This window comes from Kogia breviceps, chromosome 3 (genome assembly GCF_026419965.1).
Source record: "Kogia breviceps isolate mKogBre1 chromosome 3, mKogBre1 haplotype 1, whole genome shotgun sequence".
Lineage (NCBI taxonomy): Eukaryota > Metazoa > Chordata > Mammalia > Artiodactyla > Physeteridae > Kogia > Kogia breviceps.
This window is the reverse complement of record NC_081312.1, coordinates 22,559,061-22,573,361: the sequence shown is the minus strand read 5'-3', so window position 1 is coordinate 22,573,361 and position 14,301 is coordinate 22,559,061.

The window sequence follows — 14,301 nt, the reverse complement described above, 5'->3', positions numbered from 1 at the left end:
CATCCTAATTTAACCCAAAAATGCAATTAATGGCAACCCCTCAAGTTTCTAATATTCAAAGCATCTGAAGATTTACTTTATTATCAGAAGAGTTACAGGGTTGTCCTAAAATACACCTGAAGGTACGTTCTTTCTGGTATTTATTTCCCAATATGTGGCAAGTCTCATATAATGGAAGCTTATTTTTTAATTGATATATGTTCCTGGCTTAGCATTTTCAAAAGGAAAGTTTTCATTTTGGGGCCTATTTATACTTTTAGTATTGCTCATTTGCATCCAGTATAACTGAAATTGAAGCTCAGTTCAGGAAACTATCCCACGGTAAGTGATCAGATAATTGCCCACATGCAAACCATTATGCACACACATGGCTAAAGAATCTAGTCAAGGATATACAACTGTTTGTGAGCAGTCCTCGTGATTTCACTTTTTTATTTTTTAAGCATAAAAATATCAAAGGCACATTGTGGCATTCCCATCACATAAAAGCAGTGAATATAAACCACATCATACAATTAAGAATCACAAACACACAGAGAATGGTAATAAATTAAGTAGAACAACTGAACTAATTAACATACTTCCAAAACAGAAAACCAAGACTTAAAACATTATATACCTTAGTGAAATAACAGCTGCTCTTATTACAAACCATATATTTCATTAGTGTGGTATTTTGTAATTTATTGCCTTTCCCACCTTGGAAAAATTATGTTACAGTTATAAGGCCATATTAACATTTTTTGGCCTTTTATAAGTAACAGCTTTTGAAACTGGACATTCAGCTATCCATTAAGTCAGTTGCTTGAAAAAAAAGCTTTTTTTTTTTTTTTTTTAGCTCTTTCAGAATGCTCCAAAAGAATGATTCAGAGAAATCATAAAAAGATTAATTCATAATAATGAAATGATGAACTTCAGAAAATATAAATGCCCTTCCCACTTAATGTGTTATCTATGTATCTAAAGCATGATGCAGTCACAACATCCACATTTACCAGATTTCTATTCTGATGACCTTAGTCCAGAATAATGATCAGGATCAAAAGGCCCACACACCCTGGAAAGCTTAGAGGGCTTTAGGTAGGGAAAAGGGTTCTTGACTAGGCTGGTATTACTAGGTTCCTTTTTTCAACTTTCCAAAGAGCCTCCTACAGGTTGTAGTCTGTTCTCCTGTTTGCTCATGATAAAATGCTTAGTATTCTACTACCACTTTCTGACACTCAAACTTCACTCTGCCCCTGAAAAAGGAAAATGATTTTCTTCAACCAGGGCCTTCTTCCTTGCATTAATATTAATATCCCATGAGAATATTAGCTCTGGAGGAAAGAATTTGGTGGCAAAATTCCATATTTTCTCATGAAATTCACTCCCGACTTCCACTCACACATTACTAGGACAGGCAGGAGAAAAGCTCGCCATTCCCCCTGGCCTCTCTTCACACTTCCCCTCAGCTTCTTCTGACACCCACTCTGTTTTTCTTTTTTCTTTCCTACTGAACCAGAAGCCACTTTTATTAGCAGAGGCTCTTCTTTAGGCAGAGTACATTTTGTATTTATTAGGGCAAACAAGGATTTAAGTTTAAAAAAATTGGTTGGCAGTGGCTAGAGTGTAGAGACAGAAAATGGAGTCTGCTCAGTCCCCTAGGCTCTAACCCCACCTGACTGCTCTTTCTCCCCTCTCCTGGACTGCAGGAAGGATGTATAAAAACCTAATGTATTACCAAGGCTTAGTAAGATTTAAGCAAGGTCATTGGAGTTAACGGTTGTTGCCTCTCTTTTTTTTTTTTTTTTTTCCTAGAAATGCTATTTAAAAGACTTGCTGGAAAAAAAGAAACTCCTTTAATGCCATTAATTCTCCTGTATTTTAAACATCTGAATTTTGCATTTTAAAATAAAAATCATTAAAATGGCTGTTTGGAAATGTGGCCGAGTGACAAAATACATGCATTCAAATGTGGGCTCCATACTTATGAATGTATGATCTTGAATAAGTTATTCAACCTCTCTGTGCCTCAATTTCCTCATGTGAGATATATTTCTGAATGAAAATGAGGTTGGTACCTGTGAGGTACCAACCTCATAGGCTTTTGTTAGGAGTAAATGAGTTAAAACTATGGAAAGTATTTCAGCATAGAGTTGGCACTCAAGAAATATCTGATGAATTTATACACTCTAACAGAATAAATATGCTAATTCTAGATTCCAAATAGTTTCACCTCTGATTGTTGTATAGTTTGAGTGATCTGTTGCTGCTTAGTAAAAGGAAACAAGAATCTGAGCTCACTGGAGAATTTTACAGATTAAGGGCATCGGGCCTAGATGTTAAAGAAAAGTTAGAAACTTTTATGGAGAACCAATGTGTGCCATGTTCTGAGCCTGGCATTTTTCATGTGCCATTACATGTAAGTCTCCAAACAGTTCTTCTGAAGGAGACACAATTAGTTTCCCTGTGCAGATGAGATAAATGAGCTCAGAAATGTTAACTACCCCAAATCACACTTACCCCAGCTAGTAAGTCAGGGGTAGAGGTAGGATTCTAATCCTACACCATTTTAAAACCAAACATAACATGGAAAAAGGAGGAAGGTAGACTGTGCAAGTAAAATGATTTTATGAAAATGTCATTATTGAAGAGATCATTGACAAGGTTTGTTTATAATCCAGATATGGTTTGGTATCTGTCAGAATTATCTTCAAGGTCGAGATTCAGACTACACACTGTTCAGTTTTAATCCAGTGAAGAAAGAATGCCATTGTGTATTTCAACAGCAGACTCACAGACCATCAGAGATAGAAAGCGACCCAGAAGACCATTTAGTCCAACCTCCTCCGTTAACACCTAACAGACACAAGAGGTGAAATGGCAGGCTCAATGTCATACAGGTGATTAGTGGCTGAAGTAGCCAGGATTCTACTGGACCCAACATTCCTCCCCTTGCAGCATGCAGGATAGCCAACTGGGACACCATGGTTTTAAATCCATCCATTTGGATGCATGTAAATTCTAGTTCATTTTAAATACCCCAACTCCTACTTTAGCATTTAAACCTAAAAAGAATATTAGAGTGATTCTTAAAATTCTTTGGGAAGATATAATAAATAATAAGAATATTCTCTAGTGAAAATAAGCTTCTATGATCTAGAATCTTCTTTTTACAAACTGACTAAAATTCTGGGATTGTTGTATTTTATCTAACAAGAACAAAAATTAAATATTGTCTAGGTAGAAGAGCCCTTTAAGGGAAAGTATAGCTCTTCTTTATACAGAGAGGAATTAAAAAGATCTTTAACTTTTTGTTGTTGTTGCTGTACTGCATTCATTCACCAAATGTTTACTGAACGTCAAACAGCTATAACAGCAGGAGTTCTACTTTTCTTGCATATTTCACAGCACTCATTACAGTGCTGGGCTTTTGGTAGTCATTGATTAATTGGCGGTACCTTCTCCTATGTTCAGTATATTATATTGACTTCAGGACAAAAGTCACTGAGGTTATGTCAGCTACTATTTATATCCTCCTACAGAGGTGAAGGAAGGACACAGCTCTTGACTATTCCAATGCTTGTGTTGCCCTGAACCATGCAGCATGATATGCACTTTCTTAGTTATAATATCATCAGTAATGTACAGTCCAAAGTTTTACACGTGCATGTACTGTCTCTTAGGCTGGCAACTATCAGGCTATGTGATGGTAGCCATACTGAAAAAAATGCACTATCTAATTATGTCATAGTACACAGTTCTATCATAGGGCCAAGCTTTGTTAATGCAGGTTATAAAAGACAGATGAAAAGCACATTATCCATTGTTTCAGCAATAGTGCATTATTACAAACATAAGAAGAAAGCTAAAAATGCCAGACCTTGGGAAGCTCAAACTTTTTGACCTAAACTTCAAAATATGCAAAACATTACTTTGGTAGAAAGGGTTTTGGATTGCAACAGCAATGTGGAGAGAAAGGAAGTACTAAAGGTAAAGACAAAGAAGGATGGAAGTACACAATTCTAAGTGATTTTTATGGCAGACACTTAGCCAGGTCAGCAAATAAATTGTTAACTGACAAGCAGTTGTCATATGAACTAAGTGAGTTTCTAAAGCCAAACATCCTGAAATAAAGGAATTCTGGTGGGCTGAATAAGCAACGAAACCACAATTAGCCACAAATTTGCTGGATATGGGCAGGCCTATAAGGCCTAGCAAAGGTTTACCTGCCTTATCGTGAAAAGGGTGAAGCATCTTCCTGCAGATGATACTGAAAAGTCAACAATCATGGAGCAATTGATCTTAATTCATCACATGGGTCTCTCCACTTTCCCTAAAGTACCAGCAAAATTAACTTGGGATTTAAGGGACTGACGTTACAATCTCAAGGATTCTGTTCTACATTATCCATCCAGTGGAAACGTTCTGGCAAACTATGTGATGATGATAGGAATCTCTACAAAAATCCACAAATATCATGGCAACACATACTCAGGCCTCAGTTATACACTTATAGAAACACGAGAGATGGTGCATGCAATGATAACACAGATACTTAATGGATATCCATTATGGAACATTCAGCACATTTCATGCTCAGTAAATTAATATTGGTGATGTAAGGGTGTTATCTGATTGGTGTGGTTTTCCTGCCATCATAGCACTGAAGGCATAATTTAAACCGTTAAGTGGAAATTCTAAGAACACTATGATTTGAATTCTCATGAATACAATCAGGCAACTGGTCTGTAAAGTGCTGAAAGACTCTGCAAATCTGGCTATCAAGATCAGTTAATAAACACCATTTGCTCACTGTAGCAGGGAAGGATGGTTGACAGCGTAGGTGTGGTTAGTTCAGTTATCAAATGCATTCGGAAGACTGAAAATATGCCATCCACTGTGCTAGATAAAACACGATGCCTTTATTTAAAGAGCTTACTGTCTAGTGAAGCATCTTGTAATTTAGAAATATAGTAATTATATTTAGAGCATATATACATAAGTCATCAATTAAAGATGCTTTCTAGGTACCATTGATTGCATTCAGCAATTTTCTACATAGCTTTCAAAGATTCTGATTCTCAATACAATAATGATTGAAAGAGTTAAGAAGATGTTCAATCTATGATGATATCAAAACTATAATAAAAACCTTTCAATCTATGATGATATCAAAACTATAATAAAAACCTAAGTCTTGGTTCCTATTACACACATTTTTCTATACGCCAGACCTTTGGCTCATAATTACAAAAATGCACTACAAATATTAAACTGGTGATGATTTACTTTGGTCTGACCTTCCCAAGTCCTACCTGGATTTCAAATATTAATAAATGTCTCTTCACACAAGTTATGGGTAACTTGGGAATTAGCTCCCATGATGCTACCAGCAAAAGGTAGGTAATTCTGTTGGTAACAGTATTACTTTTGTAAAATTGATCAAACATTTGTATAAAGTTATGGTGTTGAGACCAGTACCAAAATAAATATGGATCTCAATCTGGTGTTTGTCACTTTGATGAACATATATCATATTAGGAAAGTTTGTAGGTTTCAAATGTGTTATCTGCACATGTGGAAGGACAAAGAAGATTCCTTACACATCCATGCTTTCAACATGTAACACCCGAGTTACAAGACACCAGAAGATTTTAAGTTTTTCTTCTTTAGATGCCTACTTTGTTTCCAGTTCACTTATAATTATTCTCTGAGAAGAGCAATAAGCACTAAATATTTAAGGGTAATGAAAATTTAGCCTGAACATCTACTTGCATGAACATCACATGGGAAAGTTTTTTCTTTAGCTGCTCTGTGGTACCAGTGTCTGTGACCGTACATCCCACTGAGAAATAGAAAGAGTCCCAAAGGACAAAATTAAGGGTAGAGAACATCTGACCTCAATCATGGGCGTCAGGATAAGAAATGCATAACACATGGTCACAACTCAAAAGCAGTGATCTCGAGGTTACTGCAGAGGATGGCAGCTGTTCAGTTGGACATCTGGATCTCTGTGGTCCAGAAATGGATTGTTCTCACATGAGATCTGTCTATGAGAAGCTCAGCCCATCTTCCGTTAACAATTCTAACAATTTGAATGAAAGCTTCATGTAGTGCCCAACAAATAATACATTTTCACATATACACAATATCCTTGTTTCTGGAAAGTAAATGTTACCCAGAAGCAAAATATTAAAACTAGAAGGATCATTTTGGGGTTGTATGGCTGTGTCCAAACTGATCCTTCACCTTTAGTGTTTACACTCAAAAGGTTATCAAGGGTAATGTAAGGGTTTGGGCTGTCTTCCTGTATTATTGGATACTACCTGAATATATATAACTTTTTGCTTACTTTTCAAAAGTTCAGTTTCATTCTCTTTTCTAAGAGCAATAATCAGCAAAATGGGCATGAAAGGTTAGCACATGCAAGTCTAGTTGTATCAATTTCAAACTGTGTATAACTATTCTAATTGGTAAGCAGGAATTAAGAAGTATGAGCATATTTAAAAATACATGTCCAGCTAATCAACTTTATCAGTGCACTAAGCGAAGAAATTATACTTAAATTGTTTACAATTACAAGGTTAAGACTGGTAATACATACAGAAGACTCTTTTTTAGCCAATTAAACAAGACATAATAGAGTCACACTAATTAATAATGGTGTAGAAATGGATAGATGATTGAATTAATGGAAATGATGCTTTCTTGGGTGGAAGACCACTAGTCCTGAGTAACTTATGAACCTAAGTATGTGGTTGGCACAGTCCCCATTCAACAGTGGGAAGACTTTCCAAGGCATATAGCAGCAGGTATAATAAAATGCATCTGTATATTCAGTCTGTTTTTATGAAAAATTATCTATATAACCACTTGGTACAAATTTCAAACCATAAAATAACCGAAGACATTTTAAACACAGTTGAGGGGTTATGCTATTTGCTCAACTTACTTGGTTTTGTTATTTATGCAAGACCTGTACATTTCAGTACTTTTATTGCTGCAGTTGGCTAGCTGGGGGTGGGGGGCTCCTTAGCAAAGACTCTGAAGGGGCCTGTCACAGTGTAGTTGCTCACGAAACAAGCACTCTTCCAAAAAACACACTTTCTTTGATGTATGGCATAGTATAATATTTAAATCAAGTGTTCAGAAACTGAAAGAAGTTCCTGAAAAGATTTAGTTAAGATACATTAGAACTGGAAAATTCTGAATAGCTTTTGATTTAGTCCATTCCTAAGTAAATAAGGGGAAGAGGAAGCAACTTAATTTCAAACAGTTCAAATTATCAGTGATACATAATGGACGGCACAAGATGTAAGGTAAAAGGCCAAGACAAATTATATATGGCCATTAATTATCAGAGGACAATGAGATGGAATGACATAATAAATCCCTGATCTCAGTTGCAGACAGGGAGGAACAGTTGGAAGAGACTTAAATGTTCAACAGTCATTAAATCAAAATCTTTCTTAAGGGAACAATGTCAGAGGCTGGAAATGTGACTCTAAAACACAGTGGATGACCGTGAGCCACTGGCATAGACACGAATAGCTGAAACCCCATGTGAAATGATAATGCAGAACCAATGCCCCAAATCGGACTGCCCCCAAATTCCTCGGAGGGAAGGAAACAGGATAAAAATTCAGCCCTGACGAAGTTCACACCCTTTTGATAATCAAATACTAGCTTGCGCTTCAAACCAGAGAAAAGAGCTACACCTGTAGGTCCTGATTTAACCGGATGCCTTCATGACAATCCTGGTGAATGGTTGAAGGGTTCTGGTTAATAGAAGCCCGCTAGGAGAAGCAGGTGGAGAAGTGACCTCTAGTAGTAAATCAAGCATCTTTGGAAGCTGCTTTATGTCCTTAACCTAGGGACCCGCAGGCCTGGAGTCACAGTTTGGATACCTGGGAGAATATATATTATTAGAAACCAAATAACCCTTGCACAACACCTGGAAACAAATTTTTTTTTTTTTTTTTTTTGGTTTTGGGATAGAGACTAAAACTCAGAGAAGGCTATAATCAAATGAACCTTTAAGGCATGGCCCTTGAACTTCAGCATTCATCAGAATCACCTAGAAGACTTGTCAGAGCACAGATTGCTGGCCCCATCCCCAGGGTTTCTGAATTCCTAGGTCTGGAGACGGTCGGAGAATCTGTAGTTCTAACGAGCTCTCAGGAGCTGTTGGGGCGCTGGTGCTGCAGGTTTGGGGATCACACTTTGAAAACCAGCGCTTTAAGGAATACTGAATAAAAGGATATGTATCTTCCTCACAGAAAACTATGATTTGCCCTCAATGGAATCTAATCAGAAGGTTTACATGCAGTTAAAATTAAAAAAAAATGAGTAATGACCACTACCGTTAATTTGGAACAGGCAAACTAACCTCACAAAAGCCTTCTCCAATGGAAAAAGTAGGAAACTCTTTCCACGGTACACACTGGCTTTACTGGCTGTGGTCTCAGTCAAAGCACAGAATGAACCTTGGCCAGCAGCATGAGGTCTCTCAAGCTTGCAGCTGTTGGGAGGAAGCTGCTCTGCCAGTGACACTGGGCAGGAAGTTCCTCCTTAGAACTGAGGCTTCTATTTTATTCAGCTCCGAGGGAAAAGAAGAAAAAGAGGCAAGAGTCTCTAGGCTTCTCCAAACTTCTTTTGACTGCCTGACTTCCCCAAAGCCACCATGTTAGATAGCTTTGCTGCCATGGCTGCTTGACTTCTGGTAAGTGACAGCTCGAGGTTCGGGGTGATGCCAAGCCATAAATCACACCTATATCTTCACTCATGGTGGGCTTACTGACAGCATAAATAAAATGAAAATCCAAAATGACAGACAAGCACAGGGCACTGAGACCGAAAAATATCTGAAATAAGGCCACTTTGCATCCTGATCCAAACTGCCAGCAAGCAGTCCATAAAGAACATTAACGAATAGTGTAACTTTCATCAGAAATAGGACTTCATAGAGCACATCAAATTCAACAGGACTTCTCACAATGCTGCTTTCCAGGACCCTGCATCAGATAAAGAATGGAGCGCGACCACCGTGTTTTCTTTCAAGTAAACGGTTTAAAATGTATGTTGTTGGGCTTCCCTGGTGGCGCAGTGGTTGAGAATCCGCCTGCCAATGCAGGAGACACGGGTTCGTGCCCCGGTCCGGGAAGATCCCACATGCCGCGGAGCAACTAAGCCCGTGAGCCATGGCCGCTGAGCCTGTGCGTCCGGAGCCTGTGCTCCACAACGGGAGAGGCCACAACAGTGAGAGGCCCGCATACCGCAAAAAAAAAAAAAGTATGTTGTTGATGACGACACAGCTTCCGTGTTCATATCATTTTACAGAACTCCTGCCATTCTTCATTCCCTTATTCCATCAAGTGCTCAGCAATAATGGACAAACAAAACCTAAACTAGCATTACCACTAAGCTAGGGATAACACTGAATGAGAGGTATGCAGTATGACCTGATAATAGCTGGCTTCAAGAGTTGAAAAGGAAAAAAATGTCTTGTAAAGGGGATATACTAGACATTTAGATTTTAAATCCTATGTGCAACATGACACACATTTAGGGAATTGCTATTTTGGCTTTAAGGTAAAAAAACAAAAAAAGTGGTAGAAATAGGTTCTGATATATGAAATACATATAAATACTGCTTTAAAAAATAGCTGTGCATCATCACACAAGGACGAAGAGAAACCATCTTGTTTTACCAAGAGAAGCCTTTCATACCTGGTTAACAGATCAGCCCACATCATTAGAAAAAAACGTAAGTGTTTCATGTGTTCATCGCTCACTAGCTCTTTATGATGCCATTATCGCGATGTCTTGAAAGGCAGGCACAGGACAAGCGAGCATGACTCCAGTCCACAGGCTTGCCCAAGTCAAGGACATAAAGCTCCTTCCAAAGATCCTTGAGGAAATGACTATGGATCCCCAGGAAAGAAATGAGAGACAGTGGGAGGGAAAAATATTTCCAATTGAAATACAGCATGTCAAGAACAAAGAGAGGCTGCCTCAGGTGTCAAAGAATATAACGTGGATTTAGCCTTTCTTTAAAGTTTGATAACTTTTTATGGGACACTGTGAATAAAACTGATTTTTACAGTAAAAAAAAAAAAAAAAAAAAAGCACTATCCTGAAGTACAAATTTTCACACTACTGGCCACGTTTCCTTTTTTTTTTTTTTGGTGGTACACGCACCTCTCACCGCTGCGGCCTCTCCCATTGCGGAGCACAGGCTCCGGACGCGCAGGCCCAGCGGCCATGGCTCACGGGCCCAGCCGCTCCGTGGCACGAACCCGTGTCCCTTGCATCGGCAGGCGGACTCTCAGCCACTGCGCCACCAGGGAAGCCCCACGTTTTTTTCTTTTAAAAGCCAGTTGAATTCTCCGTGGCTTCAAATGATTCAGAAATCCACCTGACTCTAAATTGAAACATTTGTAAGGAAAAACAAAAGGAAACTAATTTGACGGAAAACCTGATACTTAAAACATTAGACGTGTCCTGTTGTCACAGGAAAAGCCCATAAACAATTCCCAGGAAATAAAAATAGAATCCGGGTAATAAAATAAAGTCTAACCTTTTTTCCCCTTGGTTGTTAGTCTAGTTCCACTTGCCCGTAGGGTGCCGCTCGCAGAGGCCTCCAATCCAGCGTTTCAGACCAGAGCTCCCCGTGAGAAATGCCTGCCCGGACACCTCAGCTCGGCGTCCTATGCGCAAAAAGGCTGCTCACGACACTGCGATTCAAGATGGCGGATGCGGGCCGTGTGCAGAGACTCTGCACACGGGACAGAGCAGCGCAGCTGCACCTGCCTTGCAACAACTCCACCTCCCTCGCCTCTGCCAAGATCCCTATAAAGCAGGCTGGCCCACGGCCAATCGGGAGATCACGTGCTCTAGAGCTCTCGCCTCTCCATTCTCTGATCACAGAATGAAGCTTGTCTTTGCTTCTGAACCAAACTTGGTCTTGTTCTATTGGCTTGATCAACACTGGGCGGAAGGACCCTTGCTGGGGACTGACTCTGGAGGATTCGTAACACTTAAAAAAGAAAGGTATGATGTTAAGAAAATATTAAGTCAGGATTTAAAGGAGACTGTCAATTAGTGACAAATGAACATATAATATTATCCTACTTTTCCTCAGAATGAGATATTTTCTCTTAAATTATAACATCTGAACGGTTGGTAGTTTAATATCCACTACTGTTGTTTAAAAATATACTGCTTCAAGCTAGTATTCTGATCTTTTATTTCCAGTCGAGTATACAGCTAAGATGACACAGAGCTCCTGTATTTAAGGATAAATAGTAATTTTTGTTTTTATGTGAATAATGCCGGTCAAAAATGCTTTACCAAAGAATAACAAACGAGAGGGTGTCAAGTTGTGAGGATTTTTGGAGAGAGGATAGAAGACAGTCTGAGCGTGAACGTCCAGCGTCTGCCAGTTTGAGAAAAACAGAGCATTCATTCCAGGGAATGGAAAGTATGCAATGTCAATGCCTTAAAACATAGCAAGGTATTTTTAGAATTACAGGTGATAAATGTATGGCTCTATTTTGACTACAGCAGCATTTTTTTTTCCATATTCCCACCTATATGCTCAAAAGCATAAGGTTTTACATTTTGAAAGGTGGAGGTCATCAGATTATATGTTGCTTTAACTATTCTATTCTCCTGAAAGGGATCTAACATGCTGCTATGTTTAGAAATCCAATATACTCCTGTAGAGAGCAACGTGGGAAGTTCACATCCACAGCTGTCTCATGGCTTTGGACCACTTCAGAGTCAAGCTGTGTTATGGAAGAAAAGGTACCTAGCCACAGAAGTATTCCTGGGCTTTCAACCATGAGAGTAGTCAAGGACACGTGACATTCAAATCCCTTTCTTAATTGGCTGGCTCTGAAAGACATGAAGGTGCTACAAACCCCAGTCAGCCAGCCGCTTCACTGTAGATTTTTGAGGTATCAGACACCAGAGGTCAACAGTAAGGGCTGACTTGGTAAAACACTCAGAGTGACTTGGGTTGGGTTTGGATTTGGGTAGGATGTGGGCATAGGATAGAGCAGGAGAGGCTAAGATGGGGACCGATGAGGTTAAAACTTAAAGGTTCAGCTGGTTTTACCAGAGCAGAGCAGATTCGTTTACTTTGTTATTTATCAAAAGCAAGGGAGACTTCTCTGAAATGTGTTTGGGGGCTTGGAATCTAAAGGTCTGCTTCTAGATGTAAGCATTTCTCCTAGCCTTAACCTAGATGTGTCGTGGTTTGTACGGAAATGAAACTAGACGGAATCTTTCATGGTTTAAATTTCTTTTTTCAAATAGGGATAAGCTGATACGTTTTTACTGCTAAACATCTGAGAACTTAAAGTTGAAAGATGTAACTATTTTTATAGCATACTTCAGAGCATGAAATGCCTTTACATACAAACTTTCCCAAATTTACTTTCCAGCTTAAGGTTCATGGTTTAGAGTTTTGACCCAAGAAAATCAGACGCTTTTGTGAGGACAGCTTCCTCATTTGAAAGCCATGAAAATCACAAATTTTCTGTTGTTTTAAACTGAGAGAAAATACTGGGACAGTTTGTTTGAGGAGGGGTATAAGAATCTTGGAAAAGGAATAACTTCCTCAATGATAATTCACATTTTTGGCCACCATATGATGTGTAGCCGGGCTTATAGTACAAATACTGAGTAAAACAATTTGAGATATTTACCCTTTCCTAAAAAAGGGTTTGCTAAGTAAATATACCACCTAATTATATGTAAGAATTTAGTCCCACATAAAACAATTATTTTTTTTAACTGTAAGATTCAATACAGATTAGAGAAAATGTACTAAACACTGTGATTCTAAGTACGCTTTACATACCTCTGACTTGAGCCTCATGCATTTACCACAGTTGAAAGGAGGAGAACGAAGAAAAATAGGCTTGTTTTCTTAGCTAAGTAGGTAGGCATTTTTTATCCACATAACCTTTAAATCCAAATGCCTTATGTGTACTATTATGTTAAGCTATAGATTTTATCTCTTTGCTAGTAAAAATATGTAAACTATAACAAGAAGGAAAATTCTTGTTAATGTGATTCTGGGAAACAGCATAAGATGTTATATAACCAACTGGTTTCCAGCCTTCAAATCAGACATTAGTCAAGGAAATAATAATGACCTTAGCCAATGGGAAAAACATCAAGCCAGATTTCTCCCAGCTGTGTTTCTCCCCTCTGCGGCCTTCAGTAACTTCAATGGAAGTTTAGTATGTTTAGGGAGAAAGATGGCCAGAAGAATCAAAATTATTAAACCAAAAAAGTCAATCTTCAAATTAAGCCTTGGACCACGATCATGTCAAGAATAAGGTTTATCCCTTCCAATGTCCTAGTACTACAAGCAATATGGCTGACCAACCACTCAATGCGGCTGGTATCACACATTATCTTGCCAAAGGGGTGAGTAAAGGAAAAACAGTTGCTGGCTTTGAAATGTACAAATCAATCTATTAGTGTTTCTTTAACATTCCTTTTAATTTCCAACTCAAGCTTCTGGTGACTGCAAGAGATAGGAAAAATCCTCAGAGGAGGCACATCCTTGGATTTAATTCCATATAAACAGAGGGCCAAGGAATTTTGACAAAGTTGTTCCTCACAAAAAGCTAACTTTGCCTTTGAAGTTCTCGTGTGTTCCATACTTAAAGTCAGACACCTTTATTCATGCAACCATAGCATGCGGCCTTCAATAATACGATATAATGCTTTATTTTTTTTTAGATTAAAAAAGGTCTTTCATAAGATCCCTGTTATAAAATCATCAGCTAACATGTTTTCAAGGATTTGCCAAGTACACATTCTGAATTACCTTCACTTTTCAGGCCTAACTGGCCTGATGTAATTTTTTTTTTTTAATGACCACAGATGTGCTAATAATGCTTTAGATCAGTTTCTATTAAAAAGAATGGACCACATGAAGTTCCTCCTAACACATTAAGTGAAAAGCTATCTAACCATTATCTGTAGGAGTTAAATAAAACCTGTTAATTTTCTCCCTTATTTCCTTCCCAGTTAGTCATTTAGATCCAAGGAGATAAAATATCAATATTATGGTACTGGTCAAAACATCAAGGAAAAAATACTGACATAATTTTTCAATACCCCAGATATTACTATAGAGTGATACCGCTCCCACTAAAACCTCTGGCGCTCATTAGCACATCAATGGCTCCAAGTCTTAAGGTTACATACAAACAAATCAAACCTGCTTAGTGGTGTCTACTCCAGAATTTCTCCAGCCAGCCTGAACACATCACTCCTTTCTCACATAATTCCTAG